General features: G+C 41.6%; 1 protein-coding gene and 1 pseudogene across 3 annotated transcripts in view; one reads left to right on the forward strand and one right to left on the reverse strand.

Moving 5' to 3' along the window:
- SNX24 (sorting nexin 24) overlaps positions 1-19,919 on the forward strand; it is a 175,847-nt gene that overhangs the window by 13,253 nt on the left and 142,675 nt on the right. The gene's annotated exons all lie outside the window — the stretch shown is intronic.
- On the reverse strand, positions 14,149-16,011 carry LOC102992437 (SNW domain-containing protein 1-like; annotated as a pseudogene).

Here is a 19,919-nt window from a genome sequence, read left to right on the forward strand (position 1 = left end):
TTTTTTTTTTTTTAATTTTTAAAAATTTATTTATTTTGTTTATTTTCGGCTGCATTGGGTCTTCGTTGATGCGCTGGCTCTCTCTAGTTGCGGCGTGCAGGGGCTACCCTTTGTTGCTGTGCGCAGGCTTTTCATTGCGGTGGCTTCTCTTGCTTCAGAGCACGGGCTCTAAGTGCACGGGCTTAGTAGCTGTAGCGAGTGGGCTCAGTAGTTGTGGCTTGCGGGCTCTAGAGCGCAGGCTCAGTAGTTGTGGCGCACGGGCTTAGTTGCTCCGAGGCATGTGGGATCTTCCCGGACCAGGGATAGAACCCGTGTCCCCTGCATTGGCAGGTGGATTCTTAACCACTGCACCACGAGGGAAGCCCTTTACTCAGCTTTAAAAATGATAAACTCATGGCCAGTTTTGTCTCCTACTCTTTCCCACTTCTCCTTGCACAGCCTCCCCAAGATTTCATTTTGAAGGAAACCTCAGACCTGTCAGTGAATGTTTTCAGTTTGTATGTCTAAAAAATAAAGATTACCCTTTTAAAATACAATCACAATATCATTATCAGATTATTTAAAAATAAGCCATAATTCATCAATATTGTAAATATCAATCCATTTTTACATTTCCTTAATTTTCCCATTCATGTTCTTTTTTTTTTAATGCAGCTTGTTTGAATTGGGATTGAAACTAGATCTATAGAATGTGATTGCTTAATATATCTTTTTTAATCTATAGGTTCTTTTTCTACCTCTCTCCCTTGTTTTTTTTTTTTTTTTAACAATTATTTTGTTGTATAAACTGTGACATTTGTCTCATAGAGTTTCCCACACTGGATTTTGCTGATTACATCCTTGTCATTACATCCTTGTCATGTGTAATATAAAAATATTAACACATTTTTCTGTTCCTTACGTGGTAAAAAGGTAAAGGCTTGGTCATTTTCAGATTTGATTTGTGATGCTAGCAGCCCTCGAAGAACATTGTCTATTAATATTAATCAATATTAATTAATTAGTATTAATTAATGTTAATCAATAAGGAATCTATTAATTCATTAGTGGTTGCTTAGCATTGATATACTAATTTTATAATTCTCTCTTCATTTATTGGCTTGAATACATGTATAAAGAAGGAACTTTGCCTCATAAATTAGTTACTCTGAAGCTTAGTTTTTATAAGAAAGGCAGGATAAATGCTTGATTCTTTCTCTTATTATTTATTTGTCAACATTATGGATTGGTTGCCTCCAAAGATCACAAACTAAAAGTGATCATAGAGGGTTTCTTTTAAAAATTAGCACTGTTATGAATTTATGTATATTAGCATGTTTGATGTAGTTCAGTCCACTGCCTTTGTTATTCTTATATACTTTTTGTCCCGTCTTTGGTCATTTTCAAGTTTGGCTTTTTCAAGTTAGGTGCTGTGTCTGGTTACCTTTAGTGGGAAACGATTTAGAGACCACGATCTGGGCACGGGGTATATACAGTCGGCTTTCTGGATCAGTGGGTTTCACACCCATTCAACCAACCTAAACCTTTTCGCAGTTCATGGAATCGGCAGATGCCAAGCACACAGATATGGAGAGCGGACTGTAATTACTGTACAGTGTCCTTTTTTGTAAAGGACTTGAGCATCCACAGAGTTTGGGGCTCCTGGAACTCATCCCCCACAGATTCCAAGGGACGACTGCATTTGTGGAGGTCTCTAGATCTTTTCTGTGGTCAAGGAAGGAATTTATTTTCTTAGTCTCTTGTGTCTTCAATTGTGTCTCCTTTCTCCCACACTGAAAATCTCAGTACAGTTGTCCCTTGTTATCTGTGGCCCATTGCTTGGTTCCAGGATCCGCTCTGCATACCAAAATCCCAGGATGCTCAAGTCCCGTGATCGGCCCACCACATCTGCGGGATCTGCATCTCTGATAACACCAACTAGCTACCCAGTCTCATTTTATTTTGTATTCAGAGGGATTTTTAAAAAATTAATTTTGTTTTGTACTTGTGTAAAGTATCTACTGCATCAGGTTTATCTGTGCAAATGTAACTTCTGTTTATGTTCTAGTCACCGTTTCCTTCCTCTGCCATTAATGACCATTAAGAAAAAAAGTTATGGTTTATCCTTATATTACAATTATATATACATAAATACAAATATGCTTGTTCCTCTACTCCTTTTCTTAGATTAAACAGTAATACATTAAAACATTTTCTTCCACCTGCTTTTTTTTTACATAACAGGATATCCTGGAGATGACTACACGGGCATACGCAGAGATGCTGCATTCTTTTCTATAGCTCTTTGCTCTCCATTGTTGGCTGCAGTCAATAGCCTTGTCCATATGTCTTTTTGTATTTTTGTCAGTGTATCTTTAAAATAGATTCCTAGCAGTGGGTTATGAGATCAAAAGGTAAATGCATATTTAATTTTGCCAGGCATTGTCAAATTCCTTTCCTTGAATTGTGCAGTTTTGCACTCCCATAGCAGTTTATGAGAGTTCTGGTTTCCTCACAGGCTTGCCAATTGAGCATGTTATCAGGCTTTTGGATTTTTGCCAATCTGATAGGTGAATGGTGGTATCTGAATGCAGATTCCATGTAGTTTGCTGGCTAAATTCTGATGACTGGATTGGGCATATTTGAAACATTCTGTGTCCCCCTTCTATTTGCTCCCCCCTTTTTTGAAGGGAGTGTTGTGGGTATTTTAAATATGCTACTGTCCTCTTGTTGATTTTTATTAAAAATGCAGATTACTCAGGTTTTCACTTAAAAATTTTTATTCTAAGGAAGAACCAATATGTGGGTTGAGTCTCACCATCTGCGTTTTCTTAGTTCTTTGAGTTTAGATAAATTTAGGAATTTAGAAATTGTTTTAGAAACCATGAGCTTCTCTCTCTTATACACCCTCCCCGTTCTCTTCACCTTGCCAGTGGAACTTAATCTTATTTTCAAAATTACACAAGCCCAGTAGAGCAACAATTCATTCTCGTGATTATTATGTGCCTCCTTTCTCGCAGGCATTGCACTGGTATTGTGGGTTCAGAGTAGCTGACATGAGAGCTTGTTCTGGAAGGATGAGTTTGCCAGTTTGAGAAAGGGAAGAAGATCATTTCAGGTTCAAGGAAGGGCCTGGGGAAGGGTGAGAGGTCTGGGTAGTGGGTAGGTGGTGGGGTGGGACTGGAGTTTGAAGGTTGAGTTGAGTGGTTTAGTGGGACTGTAGATCCCCAGGTAAAATTTTGTCCTGGAAGCTCTACAAGTAATGAGAGTGTTTGTTTGTTTTTAAGAGGAGAGAAATATCAGAGGTACAAATGACCAAAAACATATGACAAGATAGTTAGTCTCACTGGTAATTAAGGAAGGGAAAAGTTGAAACCAAGTTTTTAAAAAATTCGATAGGCAAAGTGAAAAAGATTGATAAAAACCAGTACTGATGAAAATGGGGGTGAGGGGAGACGGTTCTTTACTGTCTGTTGCTGAGACTTTCCTACTGTTGGTGAGACTATAACTTGGAGAATCTGTTTTGGAGGTCAGTTTCACAATATTTATTAAATAAAATATTTATATAACCCTTTGACCCAGGCTTTCCACTTTTTTGGTCTGTATCCATGAATGCACAAGGATATACATGTAAAGTTATTCGTTGTAGCGTTGTTGATAATACCAAGAGAAAATGGAAACAGATCACTCATTTGTTAAATATTTAACAAATATTTACTGACTACCTACTGAGTGGCAGGCAGTAATCCACCTGTTTGGGATATAGCAATGAACAAAACAGGCAAAGGTCTCTCTTCAAGGAGAGTCAGTCGACAGTTTCTACTCTCAAGAAGCTTACATTCAAGTTGGATGGGTGGAGAAGGGCAGAAATAAACATGATAATTAAATTATATAATATCTCAGATAGTGATAAATGCTGAGTAAAATAAACAAGGGAAGAGGGATAAAGAGTGCCGGGGGGGAGCATCAGAGAAGCGCTCCCTGGGAAAGTGACATTGGAACAGAGCCCCGAAGGAGGTGAGGGGGTGAGTCATGAGGTTATCTAGGGAACATTGTCTAGGCAGCAGGAACAGTGTGTGCAAAGGGCATGAGATAGGAATGTGCCCAGTGTGTTTTAGATGTAGGAAGGAGTCCAGTGAGGTTGGACTGGAGTCAGAGAATAGGGGTTAATAGGGGATGAGGTCATAGGTAGTGTGATGGGGGCGGATAATGTGAGGTGGGGTGGTGGTTTGGGCAGCGCATAGCCAGTAGGTCTGGGAAGGAGGGATAAGGCTTTTACGCTGAGAGAAGGGAAGCAGAGGAATGATTTGATTCACCAAGTATGTATTGATTACTAACCACATGATCAGTGTAGTGGCACTCTTCTAGATGCTGAGGACACAGTAGCAGAGAAAACAGATGGAAATCCCCGTCCTTACATGTTAGTTACATGAGTTAACTTTGAAAAGAATCAGTCTCATTTCAGTGTGGAAAATAAACTATAGGAGGGTCAGGTACAGGCTGGAAGCTCAGTTAGGAAGCTATTGTAGTATCCTACATAAAAGATGATGATGGCTTAGAACAGTTCTGTAGGTGAAAGTAGTGGAAGATGGATGGATTCTGGACAGATTTTGATGATGGAGCCAACAGGATTCACTGATGGATTAGATATGGAGTGTGAGAAAAAATGAGGAATGAGATGACTCCAAGATATTTAGCTTGAGCAAATGGAAGAATGGTGGCACTGTTTACTGAAATGTGGATGAATTTGGGTAGAGCACATTTCGGGGGAAAGATCAGAAGTCCTATTTTTGGACCTGCTTAATTTGAAATGTTTGACCAAATATCTGGGCATCTTGTGGGTCAGCCAAATTGACATATAAAATTAACCATTCCAAGTCCACGCCTTACCAACTTGGCACCCATGTGCATCTCCTTAAACCATACTTAATCTCCAAATAAAGATGACAGTAAGGTCATAATTCTGCCTCACATGATACAACTATCCTGTATACAACTGAAAACACTCTAACCCCTTACCCAGAAGAGGAGTTAAGGTCCTTGAGTCAGGACATCCTGAAACTTAAATACTATGATGTGACGTTAACAATACTTAAATACTCCTGTATAAAGTCAGTACATCTTATGTTACACAATAAGGAGATAAAAGAGGGAAGAAAACAAAGATATTTGCTTTTTGTATATTAATATATGTATGTACACATTTATATATGCACACAAACATATTCATAACACAATCAGAAGGAAATACTCATGACAGTTACAGTCCTCATTTCTGTAACTGGTCACAAGTTTGCAGCTGATGTTTATAACTACCTTCTTTCACTGCCCAGTCCATATTCTCCTTGCCTTCAGCAAGTACATTTGCTGCTCTTGGTTCTTTACGTCGTTAAGTGACCCAAACCTTCATTCCCAAAGGGTCTGAGATGTTAGTAGTTCTGCTTGAATTTGATTGTTACAGTTTTCTGTTGACTTTTATCACAGAGCATCGTAATATTAAGAGACATCCTAAGGGATCTCCTGTGTTGCAGATACACTCTCCCTTACCTCCATTGTGGAGTAGTGGTCCAGTTTCCCCTTGGCAATCAGGATCAGTCGCCCCAGCCGGCACAGTAACTCCCTCTGCACTTACTTAGAGACACGAGGAGATCAAAGTGGCCAGGTGATAGTCTTAAATTTTAGTTCAATGGAATCATTGTTGTGTCTCTTGGTAGAAGCATAGAAGCATTTTTTCCCCTTTGGAACTAAGACTTCTAGGCCAGCCGAGCATAAATTCATGGGGACAGGAAGCAAGATTTTTGCCAGTGGGTCCCTAGGGCTAATAGTGAATTGTGTCACTCCCATTTCCACTTCTCCATTCCTGGGTCTGTGAATCCTGGCTTTGGGAGAAACAGCACCTTATATTGGATGCTGATTCCGAGCATATCCACCTTCCTAGAGAACCTTGTCTCAGCCTGCAAGGTATTGCCATGTGGCTGAGACTGTAACTGAGTCTGCAAAAGGCCATTCCACCTTCTGTCAAACCAGTTGCTTCAGGATGGTGGGGAACATGGTAATACCAGTAATTCCATGATCATGGGCCCATTGCATCACTTTATTTGCTGTGAAATGAGTTATTTGATCAGAATCAATGCTGTGCTGCAGAATGCCGTGATGGTGGATAAGGTATTCATTCCATAAGTCCGTGGATGGTAGTCGTGGCAAAAGCATTGCATGTATGGAAGGAAGATCTGTATCCAGAGTAAGGGTCTGTTTCACTAAGGACAAAACATTGTCCCTTCCGTGATGGGAGTGGTCCAAGGAAGCTGGCTGATCACCCTGGGGAATGGTGCCATATTAAGAGCTCAGTGTTGGTCTCTACTTCTGGCACTCAGCAGTGGCTGTAGCCAGGTCAGCCTTGGTGAGTGGAAGGCCATGTTGCTGAGCCCATGTATAACCTCCATCCCTGCTACCTTGACCACTTTGTTCATGAGCTCATTGGGAGATGACAGGGGTGGCTGGGGAAGGAGGCTGACTGGTATCCACAGAACATGTCATCTTATTCACTTGATTATTAAAATCCTCCTCTGCTGAGGTCGCCCTTTGGTGAGCATTCACATGGGACACAAATATCTTCATGTTTTTTGTCCATTTGGAGAGGTCTGTCCACATACCTCTTCCTCAGATTTCCTTGTCACCGTTTTCCAATCATGTTCTTTCCAGTTCCCTGATCATCCGGCCAAATCATTGCTCACAACCTGTGAATTGGTATGTGGTAGCACATCTGCCCATTTCTCCTTCCAAGCAAAGTGAACAACCAGGTGCATTGCTCACAGTTTGCCCACAGGGAGGATTTCCTTTCACCATTGTTTTCCAAGGGTGTCCCTGAAAGGCCCGTATCGACGGGGTGTCCACTTTCAGGTGGTGCCTGCCTATGGTACAGAACCATCTGTAGACCAGGTAGAGGTCTTTTCTTCCTCTATCACCTGATCATAGGGAATTCCCCAAGTGGCCATAGGTTAGGCTAGGAGAGAGAAGGTAATGTAGCAGGAGTGGGAACCATGGGCATTTGGGCCACTTCTTCAAGTAACTTACTTGTGCCTTCACAGCCTTCTTCGGCCCAATCACATACGTACCACTCCTGTTTAATGATGAAGTACTGCTGTGCATGCCCAACTTTTAGGCTGGTGGGCCAAATAGCACCCAGTTCCTGATAGACAGTTCAGGTTGCATGATAACTTGGTCCTGGCTAAGTGCTCAGTCTCTACTCAAGCCCGTTAGTAGGCCAAGAGCTGTTCCTCAAAAGGAGAGTAGGTATCCACAGAGGATGGCAGAGCTTTGCTCCAGAATTCTAAAGACCTGCTCAGTGATGCATCTGCAAGGTCCTGCCAAAGGCTCCAGACACCATCCCCATGTGCCACTGCCCTTCTGGCACCATTGGATCTGCTGAATCATCATGGCCCAAGTAGCAGAGCAGCTTGAACAGCAGCAGGACCTATTACAGAGCCTCCTCTTGTTCTTGGGTGCACTCAAAACCAGCAGCTTTTTGAGTCACTTGGTAAAGGGACCAGAATATGTTGCATCCAAAATCCAAAGAGGCCCACCACGTTATGGAGGGCAACCTGCTTTACTTAGTCTGCCGGTTTGAATATTAATCTCATCTCAAAACTCTCACAGCAACAACCAGAATAATGTTTAACTGACTATCCGGGCACCTCATGGTAAAATTAACCATCACACTTCCTTCTAAAAGTAAAATTAGACACTTCATTCATATATAAACATTGTAGTGTTTTTCTCCTTTTTGTTTTTGTTCAGATGAAAATAACATGAGAAAACGAGCTTTATATTTTATTATCTGATATTTATTTTAAACTATGGTTTAGTTCTCCCCAAAGTTGGAAAGTTTTCTCTTCAAATACATACCTATGGAAGGTTTTTGTACCTCCGTTTTTAAAAAGTGATCATAGTGCAGGGAATAAAAGTTTATAGAAATGGTCTGTTTTCCTTGTTTATTATTAGTGAACAATTAGATCTCACTGTCAGTAAAAATTGATGGCTGCAGCTTCCAAACTATTGAACTTGTGCTAATAAATGCAACAGTTGTTCATAATTTGGTGGTAAATGACCTTTAAATGTAGATGTTTACGGAAGCTGTCCTTGGGGAACAATTTAACTTCCAGATGATACCCATGAGTACTTGTTATCATTTAAATATGCTTCCTTTTGTCAATAGCAGAATAACAAATACTGGTTAGATTTCTTATGTTGATTCAGATACCAGGAAACCTGCTGAATAAATTAGTGTACATTTGATTTATATTGACCAAAATTTTTTACATTGCTGTGTTACAGGTCAAGGTGACATGCATTTAAATGCATTGTAGAGCAGAGGTCATGCTTGACTGACATGAATGCTTACACTGTTTTTAATTAACTTTTAAATATTATCCTAAAATTCCTTCTCAAGTACCAATTGTTAGGTAGAGGATTGAAATTAATATAGGACATTAGTGGAGACCTTATTTTGAAAGTCAATAATCTTAATCTTTCCCATAAAAATTATTGGAGTAAATTATTGCTACATTTTATCTTATAATTTGTAGGGAAATCAGATCTGTTTTTTCCTTCATAGACTCTGAATTCATTGTCTGTGGGTTTTCCATTGCCAGTTTTGCAGAAAAAATCTGAGATAGCATTGAAAACATTTTTCGAAGTAATGAACAAAGTCTTACCTAGTACAGGAAGTACTTTATCAAGCAAATGCATTTTTTTTTAGTGCTAGGAACTTTTTCAGTGATGTTGTTGTGTGTGCCTGGAGGGAGGATGTTTTTCACCGTGAAAATGTAGATTAATCTTGTCAGCCATTCATTAGTAGTCCAAAATAGTATATGTTTTAGGGAAGCTTTAATCAACACCTTACTTGCCCTTTGAGAGAATATCTTCACAGTGAATGCTGCTTCTTTTGCATATAAATATTGTTGGATAAAAAGCATTTTGCTTCACTGTAGAATTTTTTTCACTTATGTCCCATGTAAGAAGGTTTACATAATTCAGAAGTTTAGAACTGAAACGTGCAAAGGTTTTTATTCTTCTCAACCATGCAGATTTGTTATTAATCAAAAAGTGTGCATTGGGAATTTCAGGATAACCTTCTGAGTTTTGCTTCTCAAGGAAAGGCAGCACAAAGCTCTTCGCTTTTAAAACTTCTCATGTCAATTTTACAGCTACCCTCTAGAGCAAACAGGATAGCAGCTCTGCCCACCTCCAGTGAATGGCAGAGTCCTGGGATGTCAGGTTAGTTTCAGCCACACTGTAGCTTTCTGCCCAGGTTCCAATGCCCAGAACAGCGTCAACCCCATATGGTCCACGAGGTCAAAAAAAATGACAGTGTTGAAAATGCCCGTGAGTGAGAAAAGGAAGTGGAGGTAATAAAATTGAAAGTGGTGAGAGAATGACCCATGTTGTATGTGTGTATGAGATGAATCATTCAATAGTAGGAACCATTCTGAAGGACTGAGGGGAGAGTCAGGCAGCATTTCCCATAAGTGGAAAGGCAATTGTGACTGACAAACGGAAAGACTTTTAGGTGTCATCACCAACCTCAGGAGAAGGCAGGTAGTCTGAGAAAAAGGCTAATCGTCGATGTGATGGTGCTGCCGGTGGATGACCTGGATGCCATCCAAATGAGGGATTGAACTTCTAGTGCAAATAATTAGCTGCTAACGCTGTGGTGCTCAGCTCTTGCTGCACCTTGGAATCACCTGGAGATCTTTATAAACTAGAGATGCCTGGGTCCTACCCTCAGACAGTCTAATGGTTTTGGAGTATGGGTTGAGCACTGGAACTTTTTAAAAGTCCCTGGGTGATTCTGATGAGCAGTAAAAGTTCAGAACTGCACTAAAAATATCCCCACGATGCTTGTGGAGATCATTAAGGGAGGTTACTTGCCCCAGCACATCTTAATAGGGTAAGTCAGTGGTTCTTAAGAGCACTTTCAGGCTCCATCCCCAGAGATTCTCAGGTGATTGGAGCCCAGGCTTTGGTAGGTTGAGCTCTTCAGGTGATTTTAATTTGTAGCTAAGCCTGCAAACTAAGGAGGTGGCTTACCCTCTTTTGAAAAAGATGCCCTGTAGAGTGTATATTTAGCATGAAGGAGATATGTCAGCTTTGTTTTAAAGCTTTAAAGGACTGATTTACATTCGGATTCAGCCAAAGTGCACCTAAGACTGAGCACTTAAAACACTCTTAAGTCTTTGGATCCATAAACAGATGAACTTAGAAAAAGCTTTCCTGATGTCAGCTAGTTTGAGGAACTTCTAAGGAGTGTCACTGGTAAGCTTTGGAGCCAGACAGACTTGGTACCACATTCTGGATTGTAACTTCCCAGCAGGCATCTTGTGCAAGTCATCACCCTCCCTCTGTTCCCTAAAGTGCTGACCTCAGTTTTCTCTCAAGGATCTCAAAGTATCAGCCTCATAGTAAGAACTCTCTGACTGGGGCAGCTGTTGTTATTTCTAATCCTTCTAATTAAATTTTTGCCAATAGAGGTTAATATTTCATCATATATTTTACCTTTCTTTCATCTAGTGTTAAATTTTTTTTCACCTTTAAGTAGTTTCATATTTAATTCACTGCTTTAAATGAATTATTGTTTTTTTATGTTCTTAGATTTTTATTTATTTATTTTATTGAAGTATAGTTGATTTACAATATTGTGTTAGTTTCAGGTGTTACAGCACAGTGATTCAGGTGTGTATATATATATATATATTCTTTTTCAGATTCTTTTCCCTTATAGATTATTACAAAATATTGAGTATATCTATTTTATATATAGTAGTGTGTATATTTTAATCCCAAACTCCTAATTTATCCCCCTCCCCTTTCCCCCTTGGTAACCATGTTTGTTTTCTATGTCTGTGGATCTATTTCTGTTTTGTAAATAAGTTCATTTGTATCTTTTTAAATGAATTATTTTTAAAAAGCATTATAGCTGATTCACTTTGTTATAAAGCAGAAACTAACACACCATTGTAAAGCAGTTACACTCCAATAAAGATGTAAAAAATTATACGGCAAAAAAAAAAACTGTAAAAAAAAAAAAAGCATTATCAAAAGACCCTTGCAATGCTTTCAGGTTAGAGAATGACATCTAAAGTGTGCTTATCACCTCATATGTAAAAACAAATGAAGAATGTTGATTATGTGGTTAAACAACCGATTGTTGACAACTGCTATTTATTTATTGATCACTGAGTGCTTAGATGAAATTCCAGCCACTCTTCTTCACTGTAGACTCCTTATAGTGTTTGCAGGTAAAACTTTGAATTGTTTTCCTCCTTTCTCCTGATATAAGAAGGTCTTTTTAGAAGAAGCCAGACAACCAAACCTAAATCTGTAAGTGTTTTAGCATGTGGCTCTGGCCTGGCAGTGGGGCTGGGCCAGTCCCCACCCAGGCCCATTCTTGTAGGCTTTGATCTGAGCAGAAGTAGAAGTTTTGACTTCTGACTCATCAGTGTTCAGGTTTAGCCAGGTTCATATGACGCCAGTTTGAACGAATGTCACTGTAACCTGGAGTTTTGTGTTAGAAACTCCTTCTGCAGGTTTGTTCTTTCAGTGAGTCCCAGTTTTAGAAAAGTTCTGTGGAGTTCATCTTTCTGTGACCTAGAGGATTCTAAATGCCTGGCTGTGGAGGCTGACAGTCTGCTTTACTGGAAGTTTAGCTCAGGGTTCCCGTGATTAGGGTGAGTAAGTTCGTGTACTGGGTGCTGTATAGGGCCCCAAGCGGGGCTGGCAGGGAGAGCCCGGCACAAGTACCAGGCACAGGCCGGAGCCATGAGAGGTGGCAGTGGGTGAGGGCTGGGTGAAGGCATGGAGATGTGGATTGTGAGGCACAATTTCATCAGCCCCAGTATTTACTTACCTTCATTTATTCAGCCAATGGTTCTTTTTTTTTTCCTTGTGTTTGGCCACATGGCTTGGGGGATCTTAGTTCCCAGACTAGGGATTGAACCCAGGCCCTCAGCAGTGAAAGCACAGAGTCCTAATCACTGGACAGTCAGGGAATTACCCAACCAATGGTTCTTTTTTCCTTTTTTTTAAAATACATTTGTTTATTTATTTATTTTTGGCTGCTTTGGGTCTTCATTGCTGCGCTCGGGCTTTCTCTAGTTGCGGCGAGCGGGGGCTACTCTGCGTTGCGGTGCGTGGGCTTCTCATTGCAGTGGCTTCTCTTGTTGTGGAGCACAGGCTCTAGGCACGTGGGCTTCAGTAGTTGTGGCACACGGGCTCAGTAGTTGTGGCTCGCGGGCCCTAGAGCGCAGGCTCACTAGTTTTGACGCACGGGCTTAGCTGCTCCACGGCATGTGGGATCTTCCCAGACCAGGGCTTGAACCCGTGTCCCTTGCACTGGCAGGCGGATTCTTGACCACTGTGCCACCAGGGAAGTCCTCAACCAATGGTTCTTGAAGGCCTACAGTACACCAGGTGCTGTACTGGGCCCTAAGGTTGCCATCACTTTCAGCAGTTTCTTTCCAAGACCCTCAAGAAATCCCAGAACTCTCTTTCAGAAAGATTCTTCCTGTTTGTGAACACCGTGAACACTTGAGCTATAGTTAAATCAACTAATCCTGTATTGCTCCATGGAGAGCTGAATGTATAAACACAGTTACATTAACAAGCTTCAATATGAGCAAACTGTTAACTTCAGTTTTCTTATCTTTTAAACAGGTGAACGATAACACCTAACCATAAAGTCATTGCCAATATTAAATGGCATGAGGCATGTGAACTACCTGGCAAGGGTCTGCCTCAGATTACGTTTAGTGCAAAAAGAATTACCGCTGTAATTAGGCCTCTCTCTGCCTTCACAACCTTGGCTCAGTCCTTCTCTGAAGGCCAGGTACCTAAACACAGTCTAGAAGCCTGGGTGAAAGACAGCTGGGAGCAGGGTCTCCCAACAAGTTTCCTTGTTGTCTAACACATGGGGGAACCAGGGAGCATTAAATGGGTGCGATGGTCCAAGTAGAGGGGAAAATTGATGTGCGTCCTTGGGTGCTGACAAGTGTCAGCGTGTTGTACTTGTTCTGATACTGGCTCATGCAGCATTAGAGCCAGTCTTTGTGAATCAGGCAGATGCTTATGTTTATTTTGTAACCTTGACCTCCTTGAGAGAACTTTCTATGAGAAGGGAAGTAGCAACACTGTTGAAGAGTGGACCTTGGTTGACACCCAGCCACTTCCTAACCATATGTATAACAGTCCCCAGTTGTTTAAATGCTTTGAGCCTTGGTTCCCATAAATAGGCATACTAGGAATGCTTTATATCCATTTGGGATTGTTTTAATCAAGTGAAATAATAGGTGTAAAGCCCTTAACACGTGGTTGGTTCTGTAGTAGTTAGTGTTGGCATTTGTTTCTAAGAATTTAAATCTTTATGTTGGATTTCTATAGAGAGTTTCCTAAGTTAGGCTTGTGTGGGATTCCTGATTTGAGTACATTGGATACTGTGAACCCCTCTCCTGTTCCTTCACTTTACCACCAAAGCAAAACAAAAACAACAAAAATAATGCCTTTCAAGTAAACATTTCATAGAAATTCCAGTATGGCAAAGGGATTTGGGATTCATGAAGTTGAATTAGAGTTTGACCTGTGTTTATTTTATTCATGAACTGTTTAGGATTTTCTCATGTCCAGTAGACACACTCTGTCAAAACCAATTAATGATAAAGTTTTACCAAATGCAAAATACAGTGCCATGAAAAAAGTTTACTTAGAACTCCAGAGAGCTTGAATATTATGACTTCATTTATTTATTTTTTTATACACATCAGTGTATACATGTCAATCCCAATCGCCAAATTCATGCCCGCCCCACCGCCGCCGCTTTCCCCCCTTGGTGTCCATGTTTGTTCTCTACATCTGTGTATGACTTCATTTTTTTTTTTTTTTTTGTCTAAATGTTTTTATTGGAAGCAGATAGTTGCACCAAGCAAGAGCTTACTTTCCCCACTCCAAATTAAAACAGAGCACAACAGGGGCAAACACCACTGGGCAGGACAGTTCCAATATGTGAACATCCTTCTTTCTACGCACTGTGGTTGGGGTAACTTTATTTGTAAGCAGTCATTCTTAGCCAAAATATTAACCCCAAAGTACTGATGTCACTCGAAAGGAAGTGGCCTTAATTTTATGTGTGGGACAGTATGTTCTGTAAATGCCCAAAGGTGGGAGAAGCACAAACACAACCCACTCTTTAAAAAACTAAATAATTCAAAGTAGAATTTTTCCATCCCCCCCTTTCTCCTGTAATAAAGAGTAGTGCTGGGCTCGGACACCCAGATTTGGTTTTTATCCTGGCCATTTACAAATTGTTCCCCCATATGACTTGCATCATTAGGGTTATGAATAATAGTTCATTAACTCTGAAGAACGTATCTACTCCTTTCTCCTGTTCTTGCCTTCATGCTCATGTTCCTTGGGGCGGCTGCTATCTGAGGGTCTTTTAGAGCCACCGTGCTGTTTGGCTTCTTCCAAAAATTTGTCCAAACCAAAAGGATCCTCCTCAAACTGAACCGGTCCTTCTCGGCCTCTTTGTCTATGGTCTGAACCAGAAAACTCCTTATCGGGAACAAATCTGTTAGTCTTTATTCTGGCTTCTAGGTCATCACCATACATGTCCTTGTCCAGATTTTTACTGGGCCTGTAAATATTCTGGGCCACCTCTCCAGGCTTGATCATAAACATTGTAAATTTCATCTTCTCCACCTGCAAAACCACTGTCCATGCCCTTGGATTGGTTGAAGAGCCTTTGGTCATACTGAACTTCATTGGAAGTCCGAGGATTGGGCACACCTAGAGCAATGACTTCACTGATATCTCGATTTTCATTTCTCTGCAGTTTCGACCTCTTATCTGGAGCTGCCCTGGAAAGATTCCAGTCATGCTGTCTCTCTTTTCTCCTGTCATGCCGGATTCCATCCCTCTTGCGTGTGCCCCCATCCTCTTTTTCCACATGGGTTTTGATCCCAGCTCTTCTCTCCCTGGCTTTCTGGGCTATTTCTCTAAGTTTCTCTTCATGTTTCTCCTTTTCTTTTTGAGCCATCTTTCTCTCTACTTGAGCACACATTTCCACAGCTTCACGAGCCTTCCGATCAGCAATGTAGAGGGCTTCGGCCAGTTTTGCAAAATTTTCATTGATGTGAACTGTCTGCAGTCCTCTTCCATCAGCTGCCAGATGTTTATCTAATGGAATTGTATAACCCTTTGCATTTTTCCAGTTTGAAATACAGGGAAGAATCTTCCACTCTTGTTGTTCCTTCACGGTCATCTTTCGGCTAGGAGAATGCATGAAGGTGCAGGAGGAGAAGGTGGTCCCCGGGGAATCTTCTTATTAATCTTGAACCTTGGAGGCTCCATCGGATCTTTCTGCATCTCCACCATTCGAATAACTCTCTGTTTAGCTCCAGAGTTGAAAGCCACTCCTTGCTGAGATGGTGTGTATCGGATATACTGAGCAGGAGCCAGTTTATCAGCTGCTCGGACTGGCATGGCTGCAGCAAACTTCTGCGATACGGATTTTTCTAAGGCTACCCTTGTCTTTTCTGTTATCTCTTTAATGGCTTCTTCATCAGGTCTTTGCAGGTCTGGGTCATCTGCATTCATGACTTCTTTGGGAACGAGGTCAGTGTACTTGCTATAAATGACCTTGTCTTTTGACTGTCCCTGTCGAGCAATTGCATCATACTTAATTTTTCCTTCAGCATCCACCTGAATGGCCAGTGCATTTGACATTTTTTTCTTTCGTCCCATATCCAGGGGATACTGGGCCACGTGGATCTCTGGAAAAGCACCTCCATATCCAAAATCCTCTAATAACCGAGGTATCCAGCCTTTCCGGTACCCATATGGGGGAGGTTCTCTTCGGGAGGAGACCAGTGAGGTCTGTCGTGATCTCTGCTATCTTGCTTTTTCTTCAGCCTCAAGCTGGTCCTGAGATAGCTGAGTAGGTGCAGGTAAAAAGCTGGTGAGCGCCATCTCATGACTTCATTTTTATGGGGAAAAAGTCTTATGGATTGCCCATGCAAATATGCACTTCTAAAGAGTCTTCTTTTAATATCTTGCCATCATTTGCTTGAGGTATATGCAGTCTAGGGGGAGTGCAGCAGGGCGGAAAGTGTCTGGGCTTGAAGGTAAGCCAGACCTGGGTTCTCACCTGGACAGGTGTCCTAATGACTCAGTCTTTTCATTTGTAAGGCTGGGGGAATGCTGGCACTGAGAGTTGTGAAGATAAAAATATGACTGAGATAACAAATGAAAAGCACATACTGTGGTGTTGGACATACACTAAAAAATAGTTGCTGTTACTATCCTGGATCTAAAAAACAGGAGGAGAATGATAGATTTCTTTATTGCGGTAGCACGTGAGAAGCATGCGTTTTACCTTTTCTCGTGTCTTCTCTACCTCTGACCTGGGCATCCCTGCTCTCCTGCTCAGTGCCACCTGCCCAGGGGTCCAAAGTCTCTTGCAGTCGACACTGCATAGGAGAAAGCTGTTTAGCCTGCCAGGTAGATTGCATGTTGTAAACCTTCTGTCTGGAGATTGTAATGAAGCCTGCTGTGATTCTGGTGCGGTGAGAGGTGCGGTGTGCAGAGTTATTCTTGATAGGACCAAAGTGCCAGCAGCTCCAGTGACCAGGATTCCCCCTGAACCAGTTGGATCCGAAGGGCTCTGGTCTTGTTGCTGCCCAAGTGGTCCTGGTGGAGGGGCATCATGCTAGTACCTTTTGGAATGTTCCTGGGATTTGGAGGTCAGAGTTGGAGGCCATGCACCCAGTTCATTGGGGGTTGATTTAGGAAACCAAAAAGAGTTTTCCAGTATCGTTATTAAACCCTAGAGAGAAACTTGAAACAGAAACTCCGTACAAAGGATAGCCCATGGGAGAGTGAGTTTTGGTAATTGAAGGAAGTGTTTTGTAAGATCGAATGTCCAGTAATGTGCAGAGTTAAAATATAGGAAACATTTTCATAATGAAAATGGGTACAGAACCAAAAGTTCCAGGAACTGGCTTATTAAATAATAATGGTGAAAAATGATTTAAAATCTTGTGTGTGTGTTTTAACATTAGATATGCAAAAGCTAGACTAAGTACTTCTTTTGTTTGATTTATCCAGTTTTTGCTTCCTTTGGCTGCCCTGGGTCCATGCAGGAGCTCCTCCTGGCATGATGGAGAACTGTCGAGTGTGATCTTTCCTCCTGAATTTCTTATGCACGATTTTATACTTAAACCTTTATAAACAGTTCCATTGATGTTCTTCAGGTGCTATACAGATTATTCTTAAATGAATGTGGGTAGGCCCTGGATTCTTAAGTTGACTACAGTACTGTCATTTTCAAAGTATATGTTTATTTTCCAGTTTTTTAGATGTGGAGAGTTTTTAAAAAACAACATTTGCTTTATGTTAGTAATGTATTCATTTTCATTGGCCATTTATCATAGTGTCAGTTTATAAAAATAAAGAAATATTAGTCTTTGAAAGCCCCTTAACATATTTTGAACTGTTCAACTGCTTAGTTAATATATTTGTAACATTGTAAGATAGTTAATTTTCAGGGATAGTTCCATGAAGGATAGGTGGAAATTATTAAAGATCACTGCCATTTAACCTCTTGTGCTCATAGTCTTAGCATACAAAGGAAGGAAAGCATTTATCTGTTATAAAGTAGCGTAATTAATCTGTATAACTTAGTAAATCTAGTCTTCGAATCCCTGGTTGTTGCCAGCTACGGGCAATTGACAATGATAATGCATGATTCCAGCCCTCAAGGAGTTTGCAGTTTAGTTCTACACAAATGACACAGCACCCATGAAGCAATAATGAATGCTTTATGGTAATACGTAGAAAACTAGCAAGTTGTATTGAATGGAGGTTTTGAGAATGACATCAGTGAGGGGTAAAGTACCAGGAAGACTTCCTACAAGAAATGGCTTAAGCAGTGTTTTGAAGGTAGGTAGGATCTAGATAAGCAGATGGAAAGGATAAGGCTTTTGTGAAGGAACCCCCTACCCCCCAAAAGGTAAAAACATGTAAATGAACATTATGTGATGGGGGATGGGAAGAGAGCAGTGTCCAGTGTGCAGGAGGTAGTGGTAGGTGGAGGGTGAAGTATTCTGGGTACATGGGGCAGAGCCAGGTGGCAGAGGTCCCCGTGGAGGACTGCCTTTTCTCTGTTTCTCCTGGAGGGTGGCAGCCACCATTGTTGAAGTGTCAGAGTTCATTCCACTTTTGACGGGAACTGGGGAGAGGAGGGCATGTTTTAGAAGGTGGGATGTCTGAGTTGCTTTGCGGGGGTGGTGGTGGAGAGGAGAGAATGCCTGTCACCAGCATCAGGTAAGGATGGGATCGGAAACTTTGAAATCTGATAACTGTGCAGAAGTAAACAGGGCTGCAGAGCATATTTCTGAACAGCCAAGTGACATGAAAATGAGGACATCATGTTGATTAAACTTACCTTGATGTACAGAATGTTTCCAAAGGGGGTTGATTGGAGTCAGCTATGAGACTATTGCCGTGGACCAGGCTAGGGTAGGGGGATGGAGAAGTGACAGGATGAAGGGACAGTGCCATAGGGTGGATATGAAGGATTCCAGAACAGTGGGCTTTAGAAACTGTCTAGAATTGGTAGCTAAAAAAGGTAAATAAAAAATTGGCATTGACATATATTCACTACCAAATGTAAAATAGATAGCTAACGGGAAGCAGCCGCATAGCACAGGGAGATCAGCTCGGTGCTTTGTGACCACCTAGAGGGGTGGGATAGGGAGGGTGCGAGGGAGATGCAAGAGCGAGGAGATATGGGGATATATGTATAGGTATTGCTGATTCACTTTGTTATACAGCAGCAACTAACACAACAATGTAAAGCAATTATACTCCAATAAAGATGTTTAAAAATAAATAAATAAAAAATAAAATTTAGTCCTCCACCTCTGATCTCTTCACTTGGCACTTTCTGCCCTACATGCCTGAGCTCCCCCATAGCTCAGTTGCTGGAGGCCCTGGACTTCTCATGCCTCCAAATCTCATGTTCTTCTGCCTGCAGGAAACCTATCCTGCTCTCCCACCCCCAGTTGGTTAGCTTGTGTTTTCCGTTTCTGAACCAATTCCAGTTTCACTTCCTCTTAGTAGCCAATGACAGGATTTTCACCTTTATCCAAGAGTTTGCTTCTTATTCCTTTGACTGTGTCTTCATGTTCACTGTTCAGATGATGCTTGATACTCAGTGTGATTCTGGACAGGAGAGGTAAGGGGAGGGCTCTGTTACCTGAAAACTGGGTTTGCCTCTTGGTGGATATTGAGCCAAAAGATACATCCAAACCAAGGATCGGGAGAAGGAAGGATGAATATATTTGCAGCAAGTAAGGAGAACACCAGGGATCTTTCCCAAAGCAGTGTCTCCCCTAACAGCAAAACTGGGGAAGTTTTAAGCTAAGGGCTCATGCACATTCATGAAGGGGCTGCAGCAGAGAATTCAGCATAGAATTGGGGCAAAGGTCGACAGGGTCCAACAGGCAGGTCGACAGAACTCGATACATAGATTTTGTCCCTGTCTTCCAAGTGCCTGGTTGGTCATCAGTCCAGGTGAAGCACGTGGGTAGGCGAGGCCCACTGTGTGGTTAGGGGCCCAGCAGCTGTTCTAGAGAGAACAGAGAGGTCAGGAGGAAGAGGTGAAGATGTGGAACCTTTGAGGACAGTTTCAGTGGGGGGGATGGAAGTCATTGCAGTGAATTAGGGAAGTTGGAGAGAGTGGGGAAAATGGAGCGTGGACCCTTTCAGGTGCTTTGACAGTGAAAGGAGGGAAAGAAAGCACAGCAGCAAGAAGGAAAGCAGGGTCAGGTAAAGGCTCTTTCTAAATCAGAACACTGACAGTATTTCAAGGTCAAGGGGAGGGGACAGTG

This window comes from Physeter macrocephalus, chromosome 8 (genome assembly GCF_002837175.3).
Source record: "Physeter macrocephalus isolate SW-GA chromosome 8, ASM283717v5, whole genome shotgun sequence".
Taxonomy (NCBI): domain Eukaryota; kingdom Metazoa; phylum Chordata; class Mammalia; order Artiodactyla; family Physeteridae; genus Physeter; species Physeter macrocephalus.